Here is a 16,650-nt window from a genome sequence, read left to right as displayed (position 1 = left end):
GCATGCATCTAGCGATCCTCTCATGTCGCACCGTCTTTATATGACATATTCTATTGTGCTGCTTTTCTTTGCAACAGTGCAGTATGGTTTAGGCTACTTTCACACATCAGGTTTTCGGCGTCAGGCGCGATCCGGCGTCGTGCCGGAACGCCGGATCCGGCAAATGTTTTGTAAAACCGGATATGACGGATCCGGTTTTCTGCCGGATCCGTCTTGTTCTTGACAGACAAAACCGGATCCGTCTCATCCGGTTCATCCGTTTTTCTATCCGTTTTTCGACGGATTACGCCGGATCCGGTTTTTAAAAACACCCCTTGTGGCCTTCCGAACGGGATTGGCTACTGGAAAACTATATATAGCGTGTTCCTACAGCCCTTCTTTGACAGGTTGTAGAGGAGAAAGTGCAGGTTGGAGAGAAGAGCAAGTTACTGGCGAAGATGGATGTTGTCATTGGAAATATTTTGAAGAATTTGGCGGATTTTACAGCGGAGGCGAATCGTTTGAGGGTGATTGTTCTGGAGAAGGAGAGAGCGAGACAGCAGCACATCAGGCATCGTAGACGACGTTTGTGGATCCACCCCATCACAGCCAAGAGAATGACGCGTGGGGTCTATTCTACACTCTGCATGGACCTTCGACGAAACCCGGATAAATTTTTTGGATATGTTCGGATGAAAATGGAGAATTTTGATTACTTGGTGGAGCGCATTGCACACCTCATAAGAAAAGCGGACACCTATTGCCGCTTCTCTGTTTCACCCGCAGAGCGTCTGATGGTGACTTTAAGGTAAGCCACATTTATTGGATGTGATCGCATCAGAGCACACTTTCACTGCAATCTTGTTGGTGGTAGTTTGTATCTCCAAGTGTTATAGCTGAGTTTTGGTATGTAATGCTGTGATTTAAAACTAATTGATTGTTTTTTAATTCCCCACAGATTTCTTGCAACTGGAGAATCCCTTTCGTCACTGCATTTCCAGTACAGACTCGGGATTTCCACCATATCTGGAATAGTGAAGTACACATGCCGTGCACTGTGGGACTCCTTAGCTGAAGAGTTTTTACCAGAGCCCACAACAGAGAGGTGGATTGAAATTTCAGAAAAGTTTCAACAGATATGTCAGTTTCCCAACTGCTTGGGCGCTGTGGACGGGAAACATATCCGCATTGTAAAGCCAGCCGGATCGGGATCGGAATATTTCAATTACAAGAAATATTTTTCAATTGTCCTCATGGCCATCGCTGACGCGGAATACAAATTTATTGCTGTTGATATTGGGGCCTATGGCCGCTCCAATGACTCTCAAGTTTTCAAACTGTCTGCCATGGGGCGTAAACTGTATGGAAACACCTTCCAGTTCCCACCACCTAGACCGCTGCCGCAAACATCTGGTCCACCTATGCCATTTGTCTGTGTAGGGGATGAAGCCTTCCAGCTGTCAGAACACCTTTTGAAACCGTACTCTAGCAGAGGATTGACAAGAACAAAACGCATTTTTAATTACCGCCTCACAAGAGCAAGAAGAATGGTTGAATGTACCTTTGGTATTCTGACAGCCAAATGGCGGGTCCTATTGACTGCGATCAACCTCAAGACAGAAACTGTGGACGAGGTGATCAAAGCTTGCGTGGTACTCCACAATTTTGTTATCTGCAAGGAACCCATTTCCATTGAGGACACCTCTGAAGAAACCACCTTGCAAGATTACCATGACATTACCACTAGAAGTTCTGTGACGGTTTCAGTAATGAGGGACAATTTTGCACTATACTTTATGTCACCTCAAGGCAGAGTACACTGGCAGGATGACAGAGTGTGAAAGATTTGTGCCCTTAACCAAACTTGTGTACCTTCTGTACCAACAGTATATACCTTTGCCAACCAAAGTTGGCTATTTTTAGCTTTAGGCCACAGGTGTGTACCTGGTTGTGTTTTATGCAAAGTATTTCACCTTTTAACAAAAGTTGTGTACTTTGTTAGGAAATCACCAACAATAAACACAACTTTTTAGGTGAAATACTTTGCTTCAAACACAACCAGGAACACAACTGTGGCAAAAAGCTAAAATTTACCCACAGTTATATACCTGGTTTTGAATACCTTTTTAACTTTTAAATACCCTGTATTTAACCTTTTTTTTAAACATATTTCGCCGCAGAAAGAAATGACAGACAACCAGTGTAAACAATAATTTAACTTTTATTTAAAATATTTTTTTTTTGTAAACTGTTTTTAAAGTTAAAAAAACTTTTTTAATAAAGGTTTGAAACCAACTGGGCATTTTTATTACAAAACACATCATAAATCTGTGTAGTGTGGGGTGGAAATACTGCTGGAGGGGCTGCGGGACACTTCGACACTGGGAGTGTGGAGAGAGGATTGGGATCGTGGTGGGGAAGGAACAGTTAGAGGTGATGGTGTGGAAAAAGCTACAGAATGGGTGGACATGTGGGAGGCAGAAGAGGTGGTGGGCGGTGGAGTGGAGGGTTGGGCAGGGACTGTAGGAGCAGATGATGTTGATGCAAGTTGTATGGGGAAGGAGTTTGGTACGGGGAAGGAGTTTGGTATGGGGCAGGTTGCTGGAAGTGGGGAGATGTCTGGTACTGGGGAGGTTGCTGGTACTGGGGAGGTTGCTGGTACTGGGGAGGTGGATGGTATGTAATAGGAGGGGGAGGATGGAAAGTGGCTGGAGGGGGTGCAGATGTAATAGGAGGGGGAGGATGGAAAGTGGCTGGAAGGGGTGCAGGTGGAGGAACTACTGTGGTGGGAGGAGGAGGTTGGGAGGTAACGTGCTGGAGAGCACCATGGCATGAATGCATTACATGCATCTGCTGGGTAGGAGATAGCGTTTCCATGCGCTCCACAACAGACCTGAAAAAGGTGTGGTTTGGCGAAGATCTTGCTTCTGAATGCATGGTTTGCAGAAGTGTCTTCACCTCCAGAATGCTGGAGTTGATCTGCTGAAAGCCTGCGGAGATTTGCTCTGACAAGACTTTTAGACAGTTCTGGAAAGATGCATTCAGATGCAAGAACTCTGGCGCATAAGTCTTTTCCTGACCCCTCTGCCGCTGCCGCCCAGTACCCGCAGGTGTACTAGAGGTGGCAGGGGCAGAAAGGTGGGGTAAAGGGAAATCGATCTCCTCACCAGCAGCTTCATGTAATGTAGGCGGCCACGATGCTCCTGTGCTGGTGGATGGGACAGATGGGTCGAATGTGTGGGAAGGCTGGGAAGGTGCAGATGTACCGGGGCGGTCGAAGTGTCCCTCGGTGCCGGTCTCCTCAGGGATCGCCTCAGAAGGGTCCAATCGTGCAGGCTCCCGAGTGCTGCTCACCGTGCTGTGGAATAAAGAGAAAAAAAAACAATTAAAATAGTGACATGGTATGGCCCTGGCTGAAAAAAAAAAGTTACATCTAAACATTTTTTTGTCACATGTGGTGTGTAATATTTACCTTCTGGTGACCATTGTATCCCGGAGGAATGACAGGGCTCGTGCGTACTTGTACTTGCTCCTGCGTCCTCCAGATCCACTCGGGGCCCGCATCTCTTTATTGAACTCCTTCTTGAAACGATCCCTCACAGACCGCCACCGCTTCACAATTCTCTCCCCTGAAACGAGAAAGGACAAAGTGGTTAGTATACAACATCAGTGTTTCCCAAACTCCAGTCCTCATGGTCCTCAGGGGTCATGTTTTCAGGATTTCCAAAGTAAATAGAAATCCTGAACACATGATCCGTGGGGACCACGAGGACTGGAGTTCGGGAAACACTGGTTTAAATCAAGCAACCAGTACTGTATATACTTACGCTATTTAATCTGGGCCCGAGCATCGAGGTCCTCCCAGCGGTCCACAAGGAGCGAACAGATTTCCTCCCAGAGTCGTCGGGTAACGATAAGGTCAGCGTGGCGGCGGTCAGCCATATTCCAGAGCGGCTCCCTTTCTCTGACGAGATCGATGAGGTGGTCCACATCGATTCCTCCATCCTCACCGTCAGAGTCGGGAGCACGCTGTGAAGGCTGTTAAAGAAAAAGACAAAAATAACATAATTAGCCTCCACAAAAGAAATGAAATAAAAAGTGCAAAAAAACAAAGCAAAAATATTTATACTTACACGCTGGTGACCGCCACGTTGCTGTCGCCGACGACCCTGGGAGGCACTACGAGGACCTCTTGGCCGAGCACCAGATTGGGAAGACTAGAGAAGAAAACAAAAAATGTTATGTCTTTGGATGTAGGCATTTGTTTACTGTGTGTGGTCTGCAGAACATTGTTTTCTATGTGTTGTGTGTAGTGTGATGTTGTGTTTCTGCGTTTGATGCCAAAATCTTACCAATTGTGAGCCCACTCCAGGTGTCTGTCCACCCCTTCCTTCTTCTTCTGGGAGCTCCTCTTCATCTTGTGATTCCTGTTTTGAAATAAAAGGCAATGAATAGACATATATTACAGAGATGATGGATTTTGGAAATAAAAACTTACCGTCAAACGCTGACGATGCGAGGGAGGGCTCCCAGAAGAAGATGTGCTGTCTTCTTGCTGGCCAGACTCCATGGCTGTGGGTGGTGTTCCTGCTGCTGCCATTGCTGCTGCTGCTGCTGCATCTCTTGGGTGGCTGTTGAATAAAGAGAAACAAAGGGCCAATGAATATCTTGATATTCCATGGCCCTAGTTTGGAGGAATGGGGGATTTGATAATTACCGTCTCTCATCTGCTGCTGGACTCCCCTCCCGTTGTTCAGCATGCTGCTCCAATTGGGGTGGTGCTGATGGTGCTGCTGCAGATGTCTCCTGCCTTCTCCTGCTCCTGGTTCTTGGCTTGGGTGGCATGTTGGGTGTGGCTGAGGGTCCCACTGTCTTGCTTTTATATATGTCTTGTGGGCAGAGCTACTGAGCATGCTCAGACCAAAAAAAACGGATCTGGCCACCGGATCCGGCTGTCGCCGGATCAGGCGCATTGCGGCGCTCATAGGCTTTCATTGTGTGAAAAAGCCGGACACGCCAAATCCGGCGTGTCCGGCTTTTTCGACGGAGACAAAAAACGTTACAGTAGCCGTTTTTTCCAGACGCCGGATTGCGACACATTGCCGGATCCGGCGAAAACCGGATGAAACGCATGGCCATCCGGCTCGATCCGTCTCTAATGCAAGTCAATGGGGGGGAAAACCGGATCCGGCATTGCATTTCGCCGGATCCGGTTTTTGTCATAAGCGCCGCATCGCGCCTGACGGCGAAAACCTGATGTGTGAAAGAGGCCTTAGTTATCCACAGCAGCCACAATCAGTTAGGTAGATATGGCGTCCAGCACCATCCCCCACCCCCTGTGCTTACTAGCAAGTCTCCATGTGGGAGTTCCAATTAGCTGCGGTGAGTTTGCTAAATAATTGTTTCTAATAAATACTCAGGAGTCTAGTCCATCCACCACTCCTGCCTCTGATGAAGCAACTGATGTGGCGACACGCGTTGGGCTAATGCCCCCTGACCCTCCGGCTTGGTAACATCCTGGATATACTCAATCTATCATGTTTGGTTCTTTGGAATTTTTCCACCTGCTTGCATAGGTTTAACCATCTCCATCTCCTGTATATGTTACTTAAAATCTCTGTAATAGGCTCTTTAGGCACAGACTCTGTTTTGGATCTATGGTAGCCACCTAGTGGCCATTTTTCTTATTAATGTATTAGTATGTGAACCTTTTATCCTGCTACTGCAATTTATTTTCCTTTTAAGTGGGTTATTGGAATCATTCCTCCCTCTGTTCTTGTTTTTTTTTTTCTCTTTTCCTTATCTATTGTGATACTGCTGCCATTAACCTTTTAGTATTGGTTCACACACTTATAATCATCCTCTCCAATGTGTCCCAATCTATCACAAAATACTTCATGGATTGACTTGTATGCAGGATTCTAGTAGCCACCTAGTGGCTGGTTACCACATCAGGGTGTTAGTATCAGCACTGCTGCCTTGTTAGCCATTTTTTAGTTTTCTATGTAAAGTCTGCTGTTGAAGGAATTTCTCCTCCTTAGGCCTTTGGGGGATCTACTCTCATATTGTGATGCTTTGATATTTAAATGGTTTAGTTTTTACCTATGCATGTATAAGTATCCTTCTCATTGTGTTTCCTCACCATTCAGTGTCTAACCTACTATGTATGGGTTTCATATGGGATTGACCGGATTGTGTTCAGGGGGTATATAACATCTCATGGGGCTTTTTTTGTCCTGTTTTAAATGTTATTAATCATTTGTTGGTGTGTGTGGTTTTTCTAAGACTACTTGAATAAATAATTTTTTGATACTAATTGTATTGTTTGGTGATCCCTGGTGTATAGTATGTCTCTCTCCTTTTCTTGCATATACAAAAACACTGAGGCCACACGACCTCTCCCCCGCTAGATCAGCATTCTGGTGTGAACTGGAAGCAAAGCAAAAGATAATAATATAAGAGGGGATTAGCAATACTGAACAGAGTGACATAAGCTGTGACATATGAGTGGGGTCCAGCACAAATCCCAGCAGGGAATAATGCTGAACCCACACAGCAAAGCAGAAAGCAGAGAAAGGCAAAAACTATCAAATGCAAAAGATTCAGCAAACATATAACTTATCTGAATGATGCAAGACCAAGGAGGGGAAAAAGCAGACTTCACAATGCACAGGAAGACAAACAAATCACCAGTAGCAACTGAAGGAAGCTTGCTCACTGATATCCTCCCATTCTGTAACCCCTGACTTCCAATCATCATCTTCAGGTGATAGACTTCTGTCAATACGACCAGCTCCACTACCCACTGTAACCACCAGAGGGAGCCCCGACTCAAAGTCAGATCAAGAGAGTTCACAACAGATCCCTTATCAGGAAGTTCCAGCATGCAACATAGTTCCTGCTCCAGGCTAGCAGAGGGAGCTCTAAACCCGATTTCTGGGGAGCTGTTCTCTAGTCAGAGGCAGGAAATTAGTGAGGAGTTAGTGACTGAACAGGGTGAAGCGAAGATGTGCAGAGAGAAGCTGGGAAATAGCAGCCAAAGCAGAGCTCACCCCTAGGCTTGAGCGCTAGAGACCGGACACCAGAGTCCGAGGGTGTGTGGAAACTGAGGTCCCAGCAGCAGAATCCGGAGAACAGAAGACCGCAGATCCTCTGTGTTAGGCGTCAGATTTCTGCCCCGACTATGAAGGAATCTAGACCCTCACATTCTGCAGTCTCCTGCTCTTTGTCCACTGCAGAGGAGATAGCTTTGCAGCTACTCTCTCCGGAGACTAAGTCCTTCATTCCGTTCTCTGAGCATGCTCCTGGGATGATCTCCCATTGGAGTTCAGGAGTCAGGTGTTCAGGTCCTGCTCCAGATTCCATTGGTTCTGCTCAGGGTTCTGGAGACTTCCGGAAGGTCCCGTTCGCTATAAAAAGTGCGCATGGCTGTTCTGCCATGCGCTAGAATAGTCATACTTGCTGCAGTGTGTATGTTGATGGATGCATGGATTGGTGAATGACTCATTTGAAACCCCCCTTCCTTGGTTATTACGTCTGTGTGAGGGAATGAGCTATAGCCAGTATTAGCGCCAGCGCGCCATTGCTCCATTATCACTTGCTAGCGTCTGACATTGCGCCTGCGTTCAGCGGTGTCTCTCTGCGGCACTATCCTCACCGCGCTGCAGTTGCAGCTTATTTGTCCGTTCGCGGTTGCGATACTTTACTCACAAGTTAATACGGTAGGTCCTTGCTGTCACATCGCCGCTCGCTCCTGACGCGCCGCCACCTCCTGCGCCCCATCAGACTCACCTGACCGCAGCTTCCCGGCGCGTCCTCGTCTGTTCCCCTGCTCTGATGACAGCGCTGGCGTCCTCCCGGGCGCGCGCTCCCCGCCGGTCTCGCCGGGCGCGCGCACTTCCTCCTTTGTGAGCCGGTCGCTCCTCCTGGTCCTCTCTATGGTCAGGAGGACCCTGACCCAGAAGCTCCTCCTCACTCTCCCATATCAGGCCATCGCTCCCTAGTGACGCTGCCTGATCGTCACTTGTACTTCCTTGTGATTCTGGCCCCACTCTTGCTGGCGTACTCCGCTGCTTCCTCCGCTCCTTGCTGTTTTACTTGTATTCCCATCCGTGTTACCTGTTCTCTCCTCCGTTTCCAGTGTTCCTGCCTTGCCTTCCCGTGTCTCCGGTGCTCCTGCCGTTCTGCCCCGGTCCAGTCTCCTGTGTTCCTGCTGTTCTACCCCGGTCCGGTCTCCAGTGTTCCTGCCATGCCATCCAGTGTATTCGTCCAGCCTGTACCCCAGTGTTCCAGCCGTACCACCCGGTGTCTTCGTCCTGCTCAAGTTCCTGGGTTTCCCCCGTGCCTGACCGTGTCTCCACACTTCCTGATCTTGCTCTCACCGCTCTTCCGGCTACCTTGCCTACTGCCTGTCTGGTCTCCCCCGTCTGCCTAGGTACCAGCTACCGCGGTAATAGTTTCCCCTGGGCCTGTCCCTAACGCTCCCTGTATAGGGGGTGGTCCACCTGGTCCGCTCGCCCAGGGGAGATTCGTTGCCGTGGTCCGGTGGGTTCACCCTCGGGGATCCTAACAGTACGATCAGGCCATGAATCCCGCTGGTACCTCAGCGACCACCCAGAAGGAACTGGCGACTCTACGAGACAGCCAGGCCGGGATCATTACTTTCCTAAAATCTATGGAATCCCGGTTATCGGTACTACAGCCCTCTGATCCTGGAAGTGCATCCCAGCTGGCCAGTCTCCAGCAGGAACTCGCCCAGCAATGCCATACTCAGGGCCATATTTTAAATTATATGGCCTCGGTGGACAACCGACTCCTCTCTCTCCAGTCTGCCTCGGCTGCCCCGGCTCAGGCGCCGCTACCACATCCACCGCCCCGTTTAGCTAAGCCTCCGCGGTATGGCGGGGACCCCAGATTGTGCAGGGGGTTCCTTAATCAGTGCCAATTGCACTTTGAATTGCTGCCTCAGCAATATTCTACGGACCGTGCCAAGGTGGCCTTTATGGTATCCCACTTGGAGGGCGACGCATTAGCCTGGGTAAACCCTCTCTGGGAGCGAGACGATCCGGTGGTCTCGCAAGGTTTTTGACGAACCGGGACGCCTGGCCTCAACCACGGAGTCCCTTTTTAATCTCCGCCAGGGTACTCTTTCTGTGGGCCAATATGCCATTCAGTTTCGCACCCTGTCCTCTGAGCTCGGGTGGAACAACGAGGCTTTGGTGGGAGCATTTTGGCGGGGTTTGTCTGCTCGTATCAAGAACGAGCTGGCAGGTCGGGACACTCCCACGTCCCTGGAAGATCTCATTTCCCTGGGGACTCGCATTGACTTGCGCTTCCAGGAGCGCTCCCGCGAGTCCGCCAGGGAGAGAAGACTTCCTCGTGTTTCCCTAGCAACGCGCAGTCCCTCTGGTCCGCGGTTTGGCTCTACCTCCGCTGCCCCGGCGTCGGAACCTATGCAGGTAGATAGCCTCAAACCGGCAGAGCAGCGCCGCCAGGAGAGGTTCAACAAGGGTCTCTGTCTTTACTGCGGCAGTTCCTCCCATCTTCTGCGCTCATGTCCGGTGAGGCCGGGAAACGCCTCCGCCTAGGACAGGTAAGAGAGGCCTCCCTAGGTGTTAGTGATACCTCTCCACCCTTGACCCTATCTGTTCTATTGAATCTTGGTGCCTCCCGCGTCTCTGAGATGGCCTATATTGATTCTGGAGCTGCCGGGAACTTCATACAGCTCGAGGTGGTCAAAAAGTTGTGGATACCTGTCAGATCCTTGGAGTCTCCTCAGCAGTTAGCTTCTGTCGACGGCGCTCCACTGCGGGAGGTCGTTACTTTGGTCACCGAAGAAGTGGAATTACAAGTCGGAGCTCTACATCGGGAGAGGATAGCCTTCCTTGTACTGCCCTCGCTATCCCACACGCTCCTCTTAGGCCTTCCGTGGTTAAGGACTCATGAGCCCGTTCTCGATTGGCGATCTGGGGACATTCTTCGATGGGGTCAGTCATGCCACTCTTCGTGCCTTCTTCCCGTTCAGCCAATCAAGTCGCCTAGGACTCCAGTGGCGCCCGTGGGCTTGCCTTCAGCCTATTGGTCCTTCGCGGACGTTTTCAACAAAAAGGAAGCAGAGTGCCTGCCCCCTCATCTTCCTTATGACTGCCCCATCGATCTCGTTCCAGGCTCTACTCCATCCCGGGGCCGAATTTATCCTTTGAATCCTCTCGAATCCCAAGCCATGTCCGAATATGTCCAGGAAAATCTGGCTAGAGGCTTTATCCGGAAGTCTTCCTCACCCACAGGCGCGGCCTTCTTTTTCGTGAAGAAGAAGGATGGGGCTCTTCGTCCTTGCATCGACTACCGGAGCCTCAACGATATCACTATCAAGAACAAGTACCCGCTTCCACTCATTGCGGAACTGTTTGATCGGTTGCGGGGGGCACGAATTTTCACCAAACTGGATCTTCGTGGGGCCTACAATCTCATCCGCATTCGCCCTGGTGACGAATGGAAGGCCGCGTTCAACACCAGGGATGGCCACTATGAGTATTTGGTCATGCCCTTTGGCTTGTGCAATGCCCCTGCAGAATTCCAGGAATTCGTGAATGACATTTTCCGAGATCTACTGTACTCTTGTGTGGTAGTGTATCTGGACGATATTCTTGTCTTCTCCTCGGATTTGGCTGCCCATAGGAAGAGTGTTCGTCTAGTCCTCTCACGCCTGAGGGAGAATCGCCTATATGCGAAACTGGAAAAATGCTCCTTTGAACAAACTTCTCTTCCGTTCCTGGGGTACATTGTTTCTGATTCGGGCTTAAGCATGGATCCAGAGAAAGTGTCAGCTGTACTCAACTGGCCACAACCTCATGGAGTCAAGGCAATTCAACAATTCCTGGGTTTTGCCAATTACTACCGGCAATTCATCCCTCATTTTTCTTCCCTGACCGCTCCCATCTCCTCTCTGATCCGTAAGGGGGCCAACCCGCACGTTTGGTCCTCAGAGGCCGAAGAATCCTTCCTTGCCCTGAAGCAAGCCTTTGCTTCTGCTCCAGTCCTTCACCGCCCAGAGACTAACAAACCTTTTATTTTGGATGTGGATGCCTCTGCCTTCGGGGCCAGAGCCGTACTTTCGCAGAGGTCTCCTTCCGGGCGACTGGTCACCTGCGGCTTCTTCTCTAAGACGTTCTCCACTCCGGAACGGAATTACTCCATTGGTGACAGGGAGCTTTTGGCCATCAAGATGGCGTTGCAGGAATGGCGGTACCTTTTTGGAAGGAGCTGTGCATCCTTTTAAGATCTACACGAACCATAAGAATTTGGCTTACATCCGATCGGCACAGAGACTTAATCCACGACAAGCGAGATGGTCCATATTTTTCGCCCGTTTCGATTTTGAATTGCATTTTTGCCCGGGTAGGAGGAACATCAAGGCTGATGCGTTGTCCAGATCCTTTCTTGCTGTCGATACTGAGGAGGACCCTAGGCACATCCTGGATCCCTCCAAGATCATCATGGTAGCACCCCTCAGTTTGTCCACCCTACCACCGGGTAAGACCTTCGTCCCAGTGACCAACAGGAAACGAGTCTTGCATTGGGGTCATGCCTCCAAGATTGCAGGCCATGTTGGGTTGAAAAAGACCCTTCGTCTGGTCTCACGCTACTATTGGTGGCCCACTCTTCCCCAAGATGTTCGTAGTTTTTTAGCCTCGTGTCCATCCTAGGCCAAAAACAAGGTCCCCAGGCAATTACCTTCTGGACTCTTGCACCCACTTCCAGTTCCTTCGGCTTCCTGGCAGCACATTGCTATGGACTTTGTCACTGACCTGCCTCGTTCTTCTGGATGCACGGTCATCTTAGTCGTTGTGGATAGATTCTCCAAGATGGCTCATTTCATCCCTCTGTCTGGATTACCCTCGGCTCCTGAATTGGCAAAAATTTTTATCCACCATATTTTTCGTGTCCATGGCTTCCCTCAATGTACATTCTCTGATAGAGGAGTCCAGTTCACCTCCCGATTTTGGAGAGCGCTCTGCAAGTCTATGAACGTCATACTGGATTTCTCCTCCGCATATCACCCTCAGACCAACGGTCAAGCAGAACGTACTAACCAAATTTTGATTAATTACCTCCGTCATTTCTCCAACGCTCACCAGAACGACTGTTCAGACTTGCTCCCATGAGCCGAATTTGCGTATAACAATCACGCCAACGAGTCTTCTACCAAGTCTGCCTTCTTCATCGTCTACGGGCTACATCCAGGCGTGCCTCTACCGATTCCTCCTGTTTCGGGTGTGCCGGCCGCTGATCTTCTGTCTGGGGAGTTTTCCAGGATCTGGCAGGAGACCAAAACCGCTCTCTAACAAGCGCAGGTTAAAATGAAGAGACACGCAGACAAGAGGCACTTGGAGCCACCTCTCTACCATCCTGGCGACAGAGTGTGGTTATCCTCCAAGTTCATCTGCCTTAGGGTCCCTTCGCACAAATTGGGTCCTCGGTATATTGGACCCTTCGAGGTCTTGTCTAGCATCAACGATGTCTCTTACAAGTTAAAGCTCCCTGCCTCACTTCGCATCCCCAATTCGTTTCATGTTTCTCTTCTGAAACCTGTGGTCCTCAACCAATTCCATGCCACTACCACTCACACTTCCCAGCCTGTTTCCGCCGATGATGCCTTTGAGGTTAAAGACATTCTCGCCATGAAAAAGCTAAGGGGAAAGACCTTTTTCCTGGTCGATTGGAAGGGTTTTGGCCCCGGGGAGAGATCTTGGGAGCCTTGCGAGAACATTCAAGCTCCCCGGATTTTGGCAAGATTTCTTTCCAGCCTTGGGAGGGTGGCACGTAAGAAGGGGGGTACTGTCACGTCTCCGCTCGCTCCTGTCATGCCACCGCCTCCTGCGCCCCATCAGACTCACCTGACCGCAGCTTCACGGCGCATCCCCGTCTGTTCCCCTGCTCTGATGACAGCGCTGGCGTCCTCCCGGGCGCACGCTCCCCGCAGGTCTCACCGGGCACGCGCACTTCCTCCTTTGTGAGCCGGTCGCTCCTCCTGGTCCTCTCTATGGTCAGGAGGACCCTGACCCGGAAGCTCCTCCTCTCTCCCATATCAGGCCGTCGCTCCCTAGTGATGCTGCCTGATCGTCACTTGTACTTCCTTGTGATTCTGGCCCCACTCTTGCTGGCGTTCTCCGCTGCTTCCTCCGCTCCCTGCTGTTTTACTTGTATTCCCATCCGTGTTACCTGTTCTCTTCTCCGTTTCCAGTGTTCCTGCCTTGCCTTCCCGTGTCTCCGGTCTCCTGTGCTCCTGCCGTTCTGCCCCGGTCCAGTCTCATATGTTCCTGCCATTCTACCCCGGTCCAGTCTCCAGTGTTCCTGCCGTGCCATCCAGTGTATTCGTCCAGCCTGTACCCCAGTGTTCCAGTCGTACCACCCGGTGTCTCCATCCTGCTCAAGTTCCTGGGTTTCCCCCGTGCCTGACCGTGTCTCTGCACTTCCTGATCTTGCTCTCACCGCTCTTCCAGCTACCTTGCCTACTGCCTGTGTGGTCTCCCCCGTCTGCCTGGGTACCAGCTGCCGCGGTAATAGTTTCCCCTGGGCCTGTCCCTAACACTCACTGTATAGGGGGTGGTCCACCTGGTCCGCTAGCCCAGGGGAGGTTCGTTGCCGTGGTCCAGTGGGTTCACCCTCGGGGATCCTAACTCTTGCGGATGTAGTGCAGTTATACAACTACTCCGTTGTTCATCTACCGCTTGTGTGTTGCTGAGTACCTGTGCTGTTAACAGGCTCAGCACTATTGTAGTTATTATTTACTACTTGCTGCTCTGTGACTCCAACAGAGCTTGCTTTGTGCACTTGGGTGATAGTTAATCCCGTGCACATTACCGCCTTAGTGCTCTGTCTTCATCTAGCTGCGGTTTTTCCATCTACCGCACGGTGGATCCCGAGCGGCGAACACGCTTTATTTATATTTTTATTTAGCATGTTCCGCCGTTCATAACACTCTGTACCCCAACTGATACTTGACTACACAGCATCACATGTGAGCCAGGGATGCCAGAGGGGAGTGATCCCTCAGGGGAGTGATCCCTGAAGCAGGCTACAGCTGCCTGTCATGCGAGTGGAGTTCTACCTAAGTAGCAGACAGAGAGAGGAACTTGAGTAGAGTTCACAACAGCAAGTACCTCAGAGAATAGCACTAGAGAGGAGGCCTCACAACCTACCTGAATAAGGAGATTGTCAATTTGCTTTCAGGCTGACTGACTCCAAAACCATCTGTAACCTGAGCCCTGGACTGTACCTACTCAGCTCAGTAAAAGTTAAAGGAAACTTCACTCTGTTGTGTCCTTTGAATTCTTTCTGCAACACCTTCTCAGCACTGCTACAACTCTTCCCAAATACTATATCACCATCTTCCTCAACATCTTTCATCTGCCCTGGGACAAAGCTCTGCCTGTGAAGAGCTATACCAACTCTGCTGCATCACCACCAGTCCCAGAGGACCTGCACCGCAGTGCTGGTCACCTCTGATCAGATACCACAGGTAGCAACATAAACACTTATTAAAAACTTTATAAACTTTATCCCTTGTAAATATTTCCTTTTATTGGATGCCCAGGGCCATGGACCGGGTCACAGCTGCCGTGACATTTCAAAAGCGGCCCGGTACCGAGTATCCCCACTGCACTAGTGGGCACTCCAACTTGGCATCATAAACATGATCCGTACCCCGGTATTACCGGGTACTGTGTGCCATTGACTGTATTGAACTGTTTGATTGCTGCCATTACAGCTCCATAAGGTGCGCAGGAGAAGAAGGGAAGTGCCATTGTGGATCCTGAGGGAGAGCAGGAAAAGAGAAGTGCTGCGCGTGCTCAGACAGCAGCTGGCAGAGAGCAGGGTGCTGAGGCCTGGAATCCCGGCGCCCTCCGTTCATCTAGCCGAAGGAGCGACAGCCTGGTAAGTCAGTGGAAACTCAGAGCCTGGCTAAGATTAGCTAGGGGGGGGAAGAAAATGTCTAACGCAGGAGATTTAGCAGTGGGTGCAGCTGCAGCCCCCATAGTGCTGCAAGATTCAGTGGCATGTGCAGCTGCAGCCCCCATAGCACAGCAGAATCCAGCGGTCGGTGCAGCCATAGCCCCCCGAGCACAGCAAGATCTGGCGACCGCCGCTGCAGTCCCTATATTGCCGCTATCAATGCCATATATACCGGGAGCGGCCTGGCTACCGCAATACTCAGGGGAGTCGCATACCCTGAGCAATTTCAAGGAGAGACAGTGCAGTTTATTTGAAGTGTACTCCCTGTCTGAAAGCCGAAAAGTAAATATTTTCATTGGACAGTTAACTGGTGCAGCTCGAAGAGAAGTAAAGTCCTGGCAGGACACTGACAAAGAGACTTTTAAGCAAATCCTGGCTAATCTGAGGAGCACCTTTGACACCCGCGCTGCAGGAGAAATAAAATTGAGGTTCTTTAGGTGCAAACAAGGGGTGTAGGACAGTATACAGGACTATGCTCTTAACCTTCAGGAGGCGCTGCGGGCCATAAAGCAGATTGACTCAGACAGTGTGCAGGATGGAGACAGATTGTTAAAGGCGCAATTTATTGAGGGACTCCTGTCCAGCACCCACAGGAACAGCTGCGCATCATGGCCCTACAAAACTCTGACCTGAACTTTGCAGACTTTAAAGATCGGGCTACCCGGGTGCTGCACGAACCAAATGTCAGCTGCCCAGCGCCCCCTAGGCACCCAACAAGTACATACCACCAGGAGGCGATATCCTTCCCTCAGACCCCTGTTGAGGCCGACACACAGACCCTGGATTATGATCCATCTGCAGAACTACGTCTTCAGATCCAGGAGTTGACCAAAAGTATGGCTGCACTAGCCAAAACTATGCAGTCCATGCAAGTGCCTCCAAAGGAGAAGATCCAGTTGGCCTCCAGTCCAGTTGACGTCCCATGGCAACAGCAGAAGAGGATCCCACCGACCAGTGGTAGAGATAATAATCGCTACGACCAGGACGGACAACCCATTTGCTGCCGCTGCAGCAAAGCAAGATTCTGCCATTTAAATGAGCAACCCTTGGGGCAGAGGGCCAACCCCCAGGAATAGGAAGACCAGGCCCACAGAACTGGCGAGCCAAGTATGTCAGAGGATGACCGGTCCTTCCAGTTGTGATTGACGGCATCCCAATGAACGCTTTACTGGACACCGGCTCTCAGGTGACGACTATGCCATATATTCTTTATAAACTATACTGGGCTGACTCTGATTTTACTTGTGGCCCAGATGATGAGCTGACAGTAGTCGCCAGCAATGGTCAGTCCTTGCCACAAGTGGGGTATAAGGAGGTGACCATTAAGGTGGGGCTAGTAGAATTAAAAGCCCAAGGCCTGATAATTGTAGACATTGACCGACGAGAATGTAACCCAATAGTGACCTTTCTGTAGAGGCAATTTGCATAATAGTGACCTTAGGCACTAATGTGATGGAAAATTGTCTTGCTGAGGTTATTTTTTTGTTGCAACAGGTAGCCGAAACTGCTGGTTCCAGTGAGCAATGGGTCCTGCAAAAGGAGATCAAGGCTCTGATGCACAGACAGCAGGTAGTGCTATCTGGCGGAGAAGTCGGCAGTGTCGGAGTGAGTGATTCATTCCCCATTGCAATACCCCCAAGGAGTGAAATGTTAATT

Source organism: Dendrobates tinctorius, unplaced genomic scaffold, assembly GCF_039654945.1.
Source record: "Dendrobates tinctorius isolate UK_male_01 unplaced genomic scaffold, ASM3965494v1 ptg000184l, whole genome shotgun sequence".
NCBI classification, from domain to species: domain Eukaryota; kingdom Metazoa; phylum Chordata; class Amphibia; order Anura; family Dendrobatidae; genus Dendrobates; species Dendrobates tinctorius.
This window is presented reverse-complemented; position numbering follows the sequence as displayed.